Source organism: Jaculus jaculus, chromosome X, assembly GCF_020740685.1.
Source record: "Jaculus jaculus isolate mJacJac1 chromosome X, mJacJac1.mat.Y.cur, whole genome shotgun sequence".
In the NCBI taxonomy this organism is placed as follows: Eukaryota; Metazoa; Chordata; class Mammalia; order Rodentia; family Dipodidae; genus Jaculus; species Jaculus jaculus.
This window is the reverse complement of record NC_059125.1, coordinates 109,911,703-109,927,495: the sequence shown is the minus strand read 5'-3', so window position 1 is coordinate 109,927,495 and position 15,793 is coordinate 109,911,703. Positions and strand designations below refer to the sequence as shown.

The 15,793-nt window shown below is 40.7% G+C and overlaps 1 protein-coding gene across 3 annotated transcripts in view; it reads right to left on the bottom strand.

The window, feature by feature from the left end:
- The window catches only part of Pls3 (plastin 3), a 109,005-nt gene extending 93,697 nt beyond the window's left edge, over positions 1-15,308 (bottom strand). For 2 of the 3 annotated variants that reach the window (XM_045140603.1, XM_004659111.3), the window contains exon 1: positions 15,184-15,308. The gene's annotated coding sequence lies outside the window, so the exon portion shown is untranslated. Of the gene's footprint in view, positions 1-14,518; positions 14,598-15,183 lie in introns of those variants that run through there. The other variant, XM_045140604.1, reaches the window with a different exon arrangement.
- Between the last annotated feature and the right edge of the window lie 485 nt (positions 15,309-15,793).

Genomic DNA, 15,793 nt, shown 5'->3' with positions numbered 1-15,793 from the left:
CTAAACCAAAAAAATTGTAAAAATCAATTTCAGAATTAAATATAAAATATATTATAATTAATAGGGGAATGAGAATAAAATCTACTTGTATTAATCCAACATCCCATTTTTAACACTGATCCCACAATCTTTCCAAAACATCATTGATAAAAATCACTGATACAACATTTTTTTTTTTTGAGGTAGTGTCTCTCTGGCTCAGGCTGACCTGGAATTCACTGTGGAGTCTCAGAGTGGCCTCGAACTCATGGCGATCCTCCTACCTCTGCCTCCCGAGTGCTGGGATTAAAGGCGTGCGCCACCACGCCCAGCTTGATACAACATTCTTAATGTGTATAGTCAATTCATAATTCCACTATTGGATATGACCAATGTCAAATATCTTTTCATATATATCATAATCAAATAGGACTGATATAAAAAAGTATTTCAGGGCTAAAACCTATAATGTGATGATTATTATGACCTTACTGGAAATTCTTTTAACTTGCTTTAATAAAATCCAGTTAAATAGAAATTGGGAGTAACAAAACCCAAAAACGTTTCTCTCCAGATAGTCCTATAATGCACTTTATTTCTTGCCAGAAATCTCAGTGAAGCCTTCTGTGATCACAGGATTTAAAATGGCAATTCCTTTCTTTCCTTAATCTTGTTTTCTCTTCACAGCACAATAGCATCTAATATATGGCATTGTTTGAATATGAAAATCCTACAAGTGGTTCATGTGGTTAACACTCTTCTCCAGCTAATGGATCCACTCATTGAGAAGTGACTGAACCCCGAGGGCTCTAACATAATCCATTCATAAGCCCATGGATGGATTCATAATTTGAAGGCATTATTAGGAGGTAGTCAAAATTTTGGAGGTTGGGCCCAATTGAAAAGGAATTGTCACAGAGGCTATGTCCTTTTTGAGAGGTGTTAAATCATTCCTGACTCCTATGTCTTTCTTTCTCTGCTATTATGTTCTTCATTTTAGGCACAAAACAATGGAGCCACCTGACTTTGGTCTGAAACCATGAGCCAAAATTAACATTTCTAAAGCATATTATATTTGGGCTGGAGTGATGACTTAGTGGTTAAGGCTCTTGTCTGTGAAGCCTAAGGACCTAGGTTTGACTGCCCAGAACCCACATTAGCCTAGTGCACATGGTGCCACATGCATCAGGAGTTTGTTTTCAGTGGCTAGAGGACCTGGCACACCCATTCTATTCTCTCTGTCTGCTTCTTTCTCTGTCTCTCGCCAATAAATATTTTTAAATTTTTTTTTATTTATTTGCATTCAGAGAGAGAGAGACAACGCATGCCAGAGTCTCTATCCACTGCAAATGAAGCCTATATATGCATGTGCCACTTTGTGCATCTGGCTTACATGGGTGCTGGGTAATGGAACCCGGGTCATTAGGCTTTGCAGTCAAGTGCCTTAACCGCTGAACCATCTCGTCAGTCCCAAATTAACATTTTGTTTTGTTTTGTTTTTTCAAGGTAGGGTCTTACTCCAGCCCAGGCTGACCTGGAATTCATTCTGTATTCTCAGGGTGGCCTCAAACTCATGGCGCTCCTCCTACCTCTGCCTCTTGAGTGCTGAGATTAAAGGCGTGAGCCACCACGCCCAGCTTCCAAATTAACATTTTTTTAAAAAAAATTTTCTTTAGCATATGTAACAACAAATGTCTGTTGTACCATACCATTATTATTTTTTATTTATCTACCAGTAGAATATAAGCCTCATAAGGGTGGTGACTTTTATTAATTTTATTCACAGCTATAATCCCAGATGCCAACGTATTACCTGACATGTAGAAGGTACTGAGTAAAAGCTAGACTAAGTAATGAACATCTGGATGAGATGTAGTTTTTATCTTGTCAAGAGTGATATGTTGGCTGTGTGTGGTGGTGAGCTGGGTATGGTTCTTACACTTGTAATCCTAGCACCTGGGAGGGTAAGGAAGAGGACCGAGAGCTCATGGTGAGACAGTGTTACACAAAAAAGAAACAGAGAGTGAAGGTAGGGCTGGAGAGATGATGTATCAGCAGTTAAAGGGGTTTGCTTGCCAAGCCTGCCAGTCCAGTCCAACCTCTCAGCACCCAGGTAAAGCCTGAACCCCAAAGTGGTGCTTGTGTCTGGAGTTCATTTTTAGTGCCAAGAGGCTCTGGCCCATCCATACTATCTCTCTCTCTCTTGCAAATAAATTAATCAAAGTAATTTTAAAATGATTTTAAAAAGAAGAGAAAGGTAAACAACAACAATCTTTGAGGAATGCTATAATAAAGCCTAATTCCTTCTATACTGTTAAAACTTAAAAATAAGGGCTGGAGAGATGGCTTAGCGGTTAAGCGCTTGCCTGTGAAGCCTAAGGACCCTGGTTGGAGGCTCGATTCTCCAGGACCCACGTTAGCCAGATGCACAAGGGGGCACACGCATCTGGAGTTTGTTTGCAGTGGCCGGAGGCCCTTGCACGCCCATTCCCTCTCTCTATCTGTCCCTTTCTCTGTCTGTACCTCTCAAATAAATAACTAAAAATGAACAAAAAAATTAAAAATAAAAAGAGTCAGAGAAAATGACTCTATAAGCAAAAAATCCAGCTTAGTAGAAATAAGATAATTGTGTTGTGTTATGTATTTCTAGCATGATGGAATAAGCTGTCAAAATCTTTCAAGTGAATTACCATACAAGAAGTACTTTAAGATCAGTGTTAGGAGTGCAGTCTTGTTAGTACTTTCTGGAGTGAATCTGTGACCCAGAAAAGAGTTTCTTGCTCAGTGTTTAGCTATCACTAATGCATTCCCATTAGCTGGGGAACAGTAACCAGATCCAAGCTACTTTAGTTACTGGTGAGTTTCAGGACATGGAATAGCTACTGTCATTTTGTTAATGTTTGAAAGAAAATAGCAGTTCATATAAACTAATTCCAGGTGGAAGAGGTACTGCTATTAAGCAGTGCTGGCCCTTGGATATGATATTTAAATGCACAGAAAGAGTAGTGATGGGTTGGGTTTGCCATGATAAAGTTCCATCCCTCCACCAACGACCTATCAACAAGGCCCAAGGCAGTCAAAGTCAGACTTCAGTCCCCTTTCTGAAGAAAAAAAAAAAAAAAAAAAAAGGAGGCTGTATTTGACTCTGAGCTCATCAAATTGTGGCACATTGTTTTATTTATCTATGGGTGCCAGGCACATTGTACACAATTAACAAAGACCTGTTAAAGGAATTATGTAATTATATAGGAAGTTCTGAATGGGTCTCCAGGAAATGGTAATGACCTTCAGTCCTCCTCTCTCAGGAAAGCCTCTCCTTTCCTCAAGGGTCTGGAGGGAACTAACCATCTAGGAGCGTAAGAAGCTTGGACCCAGGAAGTTTTCTCCACATTAAACCCAAAACAAGAATGACAGAGTAAGTTTCTGGGAACCATTAGCTATTTTATTTTCTTTTTTCTTTTAGGGTTTTGAAACAGGATCTCACCATGTAGCCCAAGCTTTCCTTGAACTTGTGGCAATCCTCCTGCTTTAGCCTCCCAAATGCTAGTATTGCAAGTGTAAGCACTATGGCCAGTTCATTTGCTCCTTTCCCCCAGTACCATGTAGGTGGATCTACAGGCAAGGGTACTTAAAGATAAACTCCTCTAGATACTGATTTTTGTTAATCCTCCTACTTTCTCCCTCATTCCCCTGTTCCCCACTTGCACACTTTTATCCCCAAGTAGTCCCCTTTCAACTTTCATGTCACAAGTTTTCTATTACGCCCACTTCCTCAAAACCTTTTCACTGCTTGAGGTCCTCTTTGTAGTTTTATGACCTATATTCACACTCATATCTACAAGTATGCACACATGTAAAAGTTAAAAGCTGGGATTTGGGGGCTGTCCATATGGCTTAGTGGTCAAAGTGCTTGCCTGTAAAGCCTAAGGACTTAGGTTTGATTTTCCAGTACCCACGTAAGCCAGATGCACAAAGTGGTGCATGTATCTGGAGTTCATTTGCTAGAGACCCTGGTGTGCCCATTTTCTCTCTCTCTACCACTTTCTCTCTCAAATAAATACACAGTAACAAAAAGCTAGAGTCTGCATGAGAGTGAACATGTAGCATTTCTCTTTCTGAGTCTGAATTAACTTTAACATGATAACTTACAGATCCACCCATTTTTCCCTACAAATTACCTCATTTTATTTAATGGTTGAATACTTGTGGTACAGTTCATTATATTTTTGTTTGTTTGAGACAGGCCTCATGAATGCTAAGTAGACACTTTACAAGTGAGCTACATCTCATGGTACATGACAAGAACTTATTACCGCTCTTGAAGGAAACCATGTATTTTCTTCTGACGCCCTACTATCAGAGGAACAACTGTCAGATTTGAAATACCAAGTTTTCCTAACCAATTTAAAATCTGTGATACTCATGAAGTTGATGTGAGAAAATTCAGGCATCAGCTATACCTCCAGTTACTACAGTTATTTTGCATGCAGTCCACGAATCAGATAAAATGTGAGAGAATATAGAACTACAGAAAGTCTTACAGCTGCATATGAAAGTAATGGCAAATAGTTTTGAGGGCTTCTGAAGACATGGATATTTCCACAGCTGCAGAACCCAACTATTGCAGAAGTAAATGCTGTGCACAACATCTACAATTTAGTAAAACTGGAAAGAATTTTATTTTTGTAAAAACGAAATGGGGTGTGGCTCATTTTCTTGCCAAAGGGCTATTTTATTCCAAGACACTGGTGTCTGCTGACCTTCATTTATAGGCTGAGCAATGTTCTATTTAAGTAAAATTAACTCACAGTGGGCTCTTTTTTAGGATGCAATAATTATTGCATAGAAATAACAATGTTTAAATCTGATTTGTTCTTAGTTTAGATTTGATTACATTGGGTCATAAAGGAATGTCTTTGTACACACAAGGTTTAAATTTAGAAATTATTTTATGGTAAGAAAATAAGGTGACACTAAATTCATTTTCTTCATTTAAAGTACTTTTAGGCCGGGCGTGGTGGCGCACGCCTTTACTTCCAGCACTCGGGAGGCAGAGGTTGGAGGATCACCGAGAGTTCGTGGCCAACCTGAGAATACATAGTGAATTCCAGGTCAGCCTGGGCTACAGGGAAACCCTACCTCAGAAACCAAAACAATAAAAAGTTAAAAATAAATAAGTAAAGTACTTTTAGGTTTCTCAGAGAGCAGTTTAACTTTGATGTCTTTCTCTTCTACTCAATCGCAGGAGTACCTTCTCAACCTTTGTAAGCCCTACTCTTCACTAAAGCTTTGTTAATTGAATGAATTATGAAACCCCTCCCAAATCGACTAAGGTATTGTCTGCGTTCCCCTTTGGTAAACTATTACTTGATATATAGTTATTACTATCTCAATATACACTTGAGATCTTTGTGCACAATGCAGAGTTCTCCTGAGCTTATATGTATCTGTGGCCTATAGACTTGATTTTTTTTTTTTTTTGAGGCAAAGTCTCATGCATTCCAGGCTGGTCTCTAATTCACTATGTAGCCATGGCAATTCTTGATCTTGTAATCCTCCTGCTTCCACCGCCTGAGTGCTGGGACCATGGTCATACACCCCCACACTCAGTTTCTGGGGTGCTAGTGATCCAACCCAGGGCTTCATGCATGCTAAGCAAGCCCTCTGTCAACTGAGCTACATCCCCAGCCCAGTCTTCTTTTATATACAGGACTTACATACGCTACAGTACTAGACATTCAAAACTTCTCTTCATCCTTATTCAGATATCTAGAAGGAAGGTTTTCACCTCCTGTTAGCACCTGTAACATATTCTAGCTTCCATTTCAATCCAGGGCAAACAAATCTGGAATACTTCCGTTTAAGAGAAGATATCCAATGGACAGGTTGGCTTCTATTTTTGAGCATGTAACCAGCTGGCAAAACTTTTTTTGCTATCTTCATTTAATGATAATTTGGTTGTACTTTCTTTTTATTTGTTTGAGGATAAAATATTAAAATTTAGGCCAGGCATGGTGGACACACCTTTAATCCCAGCACTCGGGAGGCAGAGGTTGGAGGATCGCCGTGAGTGTGAGGCCACCGTGAGACTGCATAGCGAATTCTAGGTCAGCCTGGGCTAGAGTGAGACCCTACCTCAATAAAATAAAATAAAATTTAGTAATTTAGCTAATCTTGGTAATGCAGGCTTATAATCTCAGCTACTACACATGCTGAAGCAATAGGGTCTCAAGTTCAAAGCCACCCTGAATACCTTAACAAAGAATATCTCAAAATTAAAACTACAGACATACATAAATAAATAGTGGGCTGGAATTGTAGGTCAGTGTGAGAATGCTTGCTAGCACGCACAAAGCCCTGGACTCTATCTCTAGCATCACAAAAAAAGGGAATAATTTAGAACCACTAGGAAAATGACTCAGCTATAGATATAAGTTGAAGATACACAAATTGCTTTAAATATTTGTTGAATGTATCATTCATTTCATGAGTTTTGCTTTTGAAAGAATCCAGTTCAGCCAATAGTGGGAATCATAAATTTACGACTAATATGTTTTGGGTTCACCCATTTCCAAAGGCTACATGTCATCTAGGAAAGGTACCGAGTTAATTTATAACCCCTGCCTCTTCTAGCATTTACGTTTTCATGGATTTATTTTCTCTATGCTAAGAATAAAACTGCCTAACATTCATACTTTTGTTATCATAGGAACATTGAAAACCTTGAGACTCTTCCCACCCACCAAATCCAGCACTGACATTAACTATTACCTTTCATTCTTGTTTAAGCTATATTTGTTAATGGCAATGAGTTTAACATAAATGGTCTCTGTAACTTATTAGGAGACATGTTTCTAATTTTCCTTTGAAGGCAAGTTCTGTAAACTATTAGATAGCATAGCCTACAAAAGGATGAAATAAATGATAAACAGGTTTCTGAACAAAGTGAAGAAGTTCCTTCAACCTACAACATTGCTGAAATCATGCAGATTCACAATGAGAAGCAACAGAAAACAGTATTGTCACAACAACATCAATTAACATGAAAAGAACATTTTCTTAATCTTAAATACTGATATGAAAAGGGATAACTTGGCAGAAAATTAAAGCTAACCCAAGAATGAAAATATTTGTTGCACATCTCCTGCATGCTAGCTGCTTTATAAATATTTTCACTTAATCCTCACAACACTGAAAAGTCAAATATTTTATCCCTACCACTGAAAAGAGAGTGGTATTAACTCATTTTTACAAATAGGGAAATGTGTTTTAGGTGAGTTAAGAAGTCTTCCTGATGCCACAGAAGTATCAACTGGCAAAAGCATTGTAACTCATATTTTATACTAAAATCTACTCTGCGAAATAGCACATACACAAACCCCTGGACAGGGAGGAACAGAAAAAGGAGATGGTGAGGATTTGTTGTTGGGTCAAGTATAGAGTGAGTTCAGAATAGCTGGGGCTACTGAATGAGAGCCCACCTCAAAACAAGGAAAATCTCAATTGGAAGGGCCAAGGGTATCACGGGTATCACAGCAGAGTATGTGTTTAACATACACAGACTCTGGATTCCACAGCCAGCACCCAGATTTCAACTCTGTGAGAAAAGGCAGTGGATTTTTCATATCAATAGCACAATGTCAAGTTGAGTACAATGCTATGCAATTAGAGCTTATAAGCTAGAACATAATAACATTAATACTTAAAGCTATTCCACTACCATAGCATTGTGTTTTATAGAAAGTAAAGCATTTATGTTTTATATGCATAAATTAAATTATATACAAAGAGCATATATATATATATGTTTATATGTTTGAGTTTATCACAACTTAAGAGAATCAAGTTGCTAATGGGTTATAAGATTATATTAAAAGCCTTTCCTGTTGAATCTTTTAAACCACAGATTATAGAAGGGATCATACTTTACAAAAGAAAATGATTTCTAGAAGCCAAAATAGCCTACTCTTCAGAGCTTATCATATAATACTTGGTTATTTTCAAAAGTCACTAAATTCAGGGTTTTCTTTTTATTTCCTATTATTTCTTATCCCTAAATACATGATGTTTTAACAAGTATGGTCAAATATAATGTCAAATAACAAAATAAGAAAGCATAATATTTCAACGTATATATATGAAAAGAAACAAAGCTGTGTGTGTGTGTGTGTGTGTGTGTGTGTGTGTGTGTGTGTGTGTATGGCTTTGTTTCTTTTCTTTTATGATTTGGGGTTTTTTTCTTTATTTTTTTCTGACCCTAGGTCTCCTTCACTATGTAGCTTGGCTGGCTTTGAATTCAAAGTGATCCTCCTGCCTCAGCACCCCAAGTGCTACCTGAAGTTTACACTTTCTTAGCGTAGAAGTTAAAAACACCTCAAATGTTAACTAGGCCAGAACTGGGTATGGTGGTGCTGTTCAGGAGGCTGAGGAAGGAGGATTGTCCTGTGTTTGAGGTCAGCCTGGTCTACAGAGTGAATTCCAGGTCACTCTGGCCTAGCGTAGGACCCTACCTCGAAAAACTAACCAAACAAACAAAAACAACTAAGACTAGAGTTTGAGAAGATAAGGGACTCTGTAATGACTACCAACAGAGGCAAAAAATACTGCTCAGCAGTTAGAAGGGAAAAATGAAATATCTCAATGAATGGCTTTAATGGGATACTGTGCATAATATTTGATCAAATATTAAAAAACTACATATAACATAAGAAAATATTCTCTTGATAGCAATCATTTATCACTTCTTGGCCTTTTGGCTAAGATGAAGTTTAGCAAACATTTGATTTTTTTTTTTTTTGCTACATCACATCTGGCTTAGTATTAATATACCTTTATTTGTAAAATTAGATAGCTGGAGAAAATTTTCAAGGAAACTAATGTGTGCAGGACTTAAATGATGAGAACTACCATTCCTGTAAAATCCTTTCTCTGTGTGTGCGTGTGTGTGGTGCTGGGGAAAAGAAGCCAGAGCCTCACACATGTGAGGCAAGTGTTCTACCACTGAGCCACACCCGAGCCCTTTGAACATTCTTGTTAAAGCCCCGCTGTAACTATGATGTACGATTCCAGTATGCTGACTTTGTATAGCACCTGTCTGAGGAACAGCCAGGCCATCACATAGCTCACTTATCCTTTCAGCATGCCTGTGAAATGTGTACATTGGAAACAGATGACTTAAAAAGAAAGTAAATTCCAGATATGAGCACCGGGGGCAAAGTTGATTTACTGAAAATGACCTATCTGTCCAGACAGTAGAACCCTAAAAGACCAGAGATGCTACACCCACTGCCTCTTCCAATAAGAAAGGCTGCCTCTTTATTATCAAACACATCCTTGTGTTTTAAGAAAATTTAAGCTTCTCATATTATAAAATCACTAAGTAGCTGGGCCTGGTGCTATAGGCCTGTAGTCCCAGGTACTTGGGAGGCTGAGGAAGAAGGATAGCAAATTCAAAGGTCTAGCTGGATTACAAAATGAGTTCAAGGCCAACCTGGGCAATTTAGTGAGACTCTAACCCAAAGTAAACATAAAACAAGTGGAAGAGCATTTCCCTATTATGCACAAGGCTCTGTATTTAATTTCCAGCCCCAAATAATAACAATAATGAAGAAAAATGCATCAAAAATTGCCACTAAGGAATAATATAAATGGGACCTCTGTATATTACAGAACTAACATTAAATCATGGAAGGAGCCCCTGATGATAATCCTCCTGCAGATTGTGTCAACAAGGTATTTACCTTGGTTCTATACATTTGCATCAGATTTTGAAAAATCTGAGGTTGGGACTGTAGCTAAGTGGTACAGCACATGCCTAGAGTGAGGGAGGTCGAGAGTTCTAGTCCAGCAATGAAAAAAATATTCTTGGTGTCTGGCACACACATGCATATAAGCATATGTGTGTATATATATTATGTTTACTTAGTTATTAATATAATTTTAGGTGAGGTTCTCAGATTGAAACTCTGTTCCAGTGACAGAGCCATTTAATGAACTCTCCTTCCTGTGAAGCTACATCCAATGTGCTCCCCCTTAGTAAGTTGTTGTTATTGTTATGTTGTTTGACACACAGCCTCAGGCTGCTTAGGTTGTCCTGAAATTCACTATTAGCAAGGACGTCTTGGACTCATGATATTCCTGCATCCTTCCTGCATCCACCTCCCAAGTGTTGGGATTACAAATGAGTGCCACCACAGCCAGCCTGTCCCTTGGTATTTTCATTTTCATGTAATGCTAATGCTTCCTCATCCCTAAAATAGTTTATATGCACATTTTCCTTTCTAGTACTGAGAATATGGCCACATTCAATACTATCAAATTTAACTATGAAACTGCCTCATCTCTATAACTAAAATAAATTGATCCACGTATGATGAGACCCATCCTTACATCTGACATTTAATCATTAGACAGTTACCAGAATATTCATCTTAGCTCTCATAACTAAATGCAGGTAGGCATGACCACTGGTATTGAAGAGTTTAATATAGCTGTCAGTCAAGATTGTAATACATTCCAAAGGGTTGAAGCTCCTACACTTTGCGCATACAGTATATGATACATCACTCTCTAGAGTTAGGATAGACTCAAAGTATGACCGAGCATCTTTCCTTGTTAATTTGCATATCAAAAATTTTCCTCTAGATCACTTTTCATAAGAGGAAAATTATATGAAGTAATTTGAAGAAAGCAGATGCATTGCACCTAGATTATGCTAGATCAAATAAAAAAAAAACCCACTGTCATATATTTCAAGAATATCGCGTCAGTAAAATTTGTGGAGAGCCAAGTCGAAGTAAGGCAGAACATGGACTACACACACTTTGGTCTTCTCTCTCTTCAGTTTCTCCAAAGACAATCACTTTAGTGCTGAAGCACCATGGCCAAGCTGTCCTTTTCTTTTCAATAGCAATCATGCTATTTGCCCCAGGGCAAATTTCTCTAAGTTTCTGATAGTCCTCTGGATACTGACACTGTGCCAGAATAAATAGTCATGGTCAGGACTAATGTGTGTGTAGCCATTTGCCAAAGAGACTTCTCTCACTGAAGACATTACTCAGTAGTCATAATGAATCCTCATACCCTCAATATCACACACGTCATTATGTACAGCAATTGGACTCAAAAGAGCTTCAGCGAGACTAGACACTTTGGACTTCAACACTGACTGTCTGTTCTATGCCATACCGATGCAGAGCATAATTTACTTAGCTCCCACCAGAGATAAAGGAGTCAGGTATCTTGCTAGTTCTAACAGTAGAAATTAAAGATTAGACTCACAAAAAAAGAACTAGTCTCACAAATCCCAAATTTTAATAAAAATTTAGGCTAATTAGATCTTCCTACTAAATAATGAAGTCAGAAGTAGCGAGTGAGATTTCAGTACAGGTATGTCAGAAAATGAAATGTTGTGTGAGCCAGACCTTAGTGATAATTTGTTTTGATTTTGTGTTTTTTTTTTTAAATTCAGGACTAGAGAGATGGCTCAGCAGTTAGGGAGCTTGCTTGCAAAGCCTGAGGGTTCAGTTCCCCTGTGTCCATGTGAAGCTAGATATACAGTGGCATATGCATCTGGAGTTTGAAACAGCAGGAGGCCCTGGTGCACCCATTCATTCTCTCTTTCTCTCAAATTAATTAATTAAAAAAATAAAGTCTGTATCAGTCAGCAGTTCAGAGTGTTTGCCACTTAAGTAAGGTCTTCAGTCAGTGATCTCTAAGCGCAATCCTCCAGAATCCATGTAAAAAGTTGGGCATGGCCACTCATTTCAGTGTCCCCAGTTCACTGGGTGAGAACAGAATCCCTGGAGTTCATTGACTTACTGCATCTTAGGGTTTAGGGAAACACCCTGTCTCAAGGAACAACACAGTTGGGTGTTATGAGTAGAACACATGACATTATCTGGCATGTGGTACATATATCTGTACAAACATGTGCACACAACACACATCACACACAACATAGTTCACACATATTCTACATACACGCTAAAAAGATTTCTCTCTCCTCTATTATAGTCCAGTTGGTCAATAATATCACACTTTTCTCTTTTTGCTTGTTTGTTTTTTTCTAGTTAGGGTCTCACTCCAACCCAGGCTGACCTGGAATTCACTGTGTAGTTTCAGGCTAGCCTCGAACTCACAGTGCTTGATTCTCTTACTTCAGCCTCCTGAGAGTGCTAGGATTAAAGGCATGTGCCACCATACCTGGCCTTCATTTTTCTTTTAACTCCTTACAAAATTTTAATTTCAAAATAATTTTAAATAGATAGAGTAATTAACAGCAAAAACACTGATTGTGTTTGCCCTCATTCAGCAATGACTAATGTTATCTTTTTATTTATTTATAATACTAATCAAAACTAAAAAGAAATCAATGACTATTGGTGTGTATTCATTATGAACAGTGCTTGGTTTCATAGATACAATTTCTTCTATTTGTTTTAGGTTAGTTTTAATAAATTGTTAAATTTATATACATTATAACCTTTAAAAATAATTTATTAAAATTATTTTGTCACTTCTCTTCCACTAGGGGGCGTCTGTCTACCAGTGTAGTTAACTCTAGTCGTTCAGGTGTAATTTAACTCCATTTCTAGATAATCTGGGCCACAGAAAGTATGTGCTTAAAGCTAGTTCTATTTTTTTTGGGGGGGGGGTTGTCTCAGAAACTCATGCACAGCTGAAAATGGAGTGCGGCAGTCCTTCACAGGTTCCTAAAACAATCTGGGATTTGGGAAAGAAAATATAAAGCCAAACTCTCAACTAACCCCATTTTTCATAAATGAGTAAGGTGCTTAAATGCCTGGCCTCAGTGATCACTCTGCCTATTCTTCCTTCCTTCTTTCCTTTCCTTCCCTTTTCTCTCTCCCTTCTTACCTCCTCCCTTTTTTCCAATTCTCAGGTAGCCCAGGCTGGTTTACAATTTCTAATCTTTCTCTTCCACTCCCAAGTACAGAGATTACAGGCTTCTACTACCTGTCCCTGCTTCCCTTCACATTTCCACAAACTACAAGATATAATCTAAATAGTGAAACTGCCACGTTTTCTTACTGGCAACCTTTACTGGAGCGCATGGGTGGTAGATTGCTACAGAACTTTCAAGTCCTCTTATTACTTTAACCAAACTGCCAGAGACCAGGAAAAAACAACCAACTTTGTGAAATTTAGTGCCAACACTTTTGGGTGTAATTTCTGATTCAATTTATTCCAAACCACAAATAACCGATAGTTAATTTGATTAAGGGATTAATCGCCTTTGGTATAGATGTCCAATACAGAATGGTTCAACTTAAGTATAGGCCAGACTAAGGAATATGGGTAGACTCATTTTTTTAAAAAATTTTTGAACACTTATGGAATATAGAGTCAATCTAGCATTTTGAAGTGAACTGGAATTAATGTAAAATGTTGACTTAATCAGAAAATAAAAGAAAGATTTTTTTAAAATTACTAAGACCATGATGGGCTTGAAGTGGAACAGGGGAAATACATGTCACAGCACAAAGATATTTCAAAGCTTTTATTTCCAAAACAGCTACTGTTTTTAATTTTGGTTTAAAACAGAGTACCAAATTCCCTTTCTATTCCCCTCATCCAAGTTTAAGAATTCCCTTGAGTCGAGGCTAGCTGACACACACACACTTTTTAAAATATTATTTTCGGGTTGGTTTTGGAATATGGGCCTCAGCCATTTACATTCCAATTTTAAAGTCAAAAGACATCATGTGACCATTACCCTAGGGGCATCAGAGACTTGGGACACGTGATGTCAACTGGCATGTGTGGGACAGAGGCCACAAAAGTTGGAATTCACTGTAAACTGCATCTCCAGGATCAAGCTTAGGCTTCCAAACACATTGCGACATTAAAGTAGAGTAACCGCCAACTGGCTCAGTAGCTTTTTATTTCACTTACATTTTTTTACCTACTGTGGTCAGCCTGGCCACCATCCCCTTCCCACCTCGTCGTTGTTCCTTGAACAGGCTGAACACCGCCAGCATCCCTAAATGATTCTAAATGGCGACGTTCTCCAACTCAGTTCCAAGCTGGACCTGCAGCACTGGGGATGTCGCACAGCTCAGGTGAGACCCCCAGAAGCAGCAAAGCGTCCGCCTAGCTGGGACTAGCTCTGGCCCGAGCTGGCTGAAGGTCCTAACCGCCCGCGCACTGGAGAGTCGCGGCGGCAACTTTGGGACTGGCTGGAAGCCAGGGTGGAGGTGGTCGGCGTCCCCCCCCCCCCCAGCTCCGCCACCCCTCACTGGAGCGCGGAAACACCAACGAGGGAGAAAAGTAAACAGAAGCAAGTGCAACTGGGCGAGGAAAGGGGCGACACCCCCCACCTCCAGTGGCCCTTTCTCCTCAGCGTCCTGGGGAGCCCCGAGAGGTCCCGGGTGCGACAGCCCTGGCCGCGCAAGTTGGCTGTAGAGCCCGGGGAGCGAGGAGCAGGGCGGCGCGCGCTCGGAGCAAAGGGGCGCAGAAAGGTACCGCGGTCCCCCGCCCAGAGATGTTGGGCTACTGGAAGAAAAAAAAAAGTGCTTACTCATGGGGAGATACGGGGCGATCGCGACGCTCAGGGTCCTGGCTAGGGAAGGATTCAGGCGGAAGGTGGGCAGCCCAAGCCAGGTTCCTTCCCTGGGCCGCCGCGCTCCGCCCCTCTTAGGAGCCTCGGGGTCGCCGAAACCCTCCGGGTCATCCGAAGCCGGCGGGCAGCGGGCCCCGGGATTTCCTGAATCCCGGCGGGAGGGAGGGAGGGCAATGGCAGTAGCCTGAGGAGGACGGCAGAGGGAAGTTTAGGCAGGCGCTCGCGTTCCACTTCGGGGCGCCGCCGCAGAAAGGAAATCAGACTTACGGCTGCCTTCCTGGACCACCCGACCGAGGTGGGCAACAAGTTAGGAGCAACTAGGGAGAAAGCACCTTAGAAGGTGAAGAGCAGAAAAAGTGCTTGCCACGGGTGGTGGTGGGGAACTCTCCTGGACTCTCATCATTCCTGTAACAAATGATCTTCTGGATGCCCCCAGAGCTCCCGAGTAAATTTCACTCCCTCCCCCCCCCCCCATTTTTGCCCATCTCCCGACCCCCGGTGCAAGGCATGTTCTTACTGATCTTGGGAGATGCTCTCCCAAGACGCGGGAGGGCCCACGCCCAGGAAACTGGACCCCTCTCCCCACCACATACACAAGCCCGCCAGACCTGCAATGCACTTACGTAAAGTCGCAGCGGAGTCACAGATCAGGCCCCACAGCCGCCGACCAAGCACTCAGACAACTTCTGCCCCTCGGAATCTCTGCGGCTGCCTTTCTAAAGCCAGCGCTCCCTCCCCTGCTACCAGCCCCCTCCGCCCTTCGGCCGCCGCCATTGGCTCGGGTGATGCTAGCAGTTGGCCTGGGAACCAGGAAGGGGATTGGGCCGTGAGCCTGTCACTTGAACTGAGCGAGGAGCTGAGAGAATGGGCCCTGGGTTGGGCATTTGAGAGGGATGCGGACTGTAACTGCAGCCAGGAGTTGAGATGGTCCCCGCGCCTGGTTCTCCCTTTCTTACCTGGGCATAGAAATCTACAGTGCTGAGTTTGGAATGCATGTTCAAAAACAATCTTACGGAAATAATTGTAAAGATGGGAATGTCAGTACAAGTTTAAATGTCATTCATTTAAATCTGAGGTGGGGGTGGGGCAGTGATGTCTCCACCCCACCCCCACCCCCAGCCATTGAAGAGAAATTGTATGGGAAGGTGGTTGCTTTCCTGTGCTTTGATCAACTCTGGTTCCTCGGGAAATGTTGCCTTTCTCTCTTTCTTTCTCTCCCCCCTCCCTCTTTCC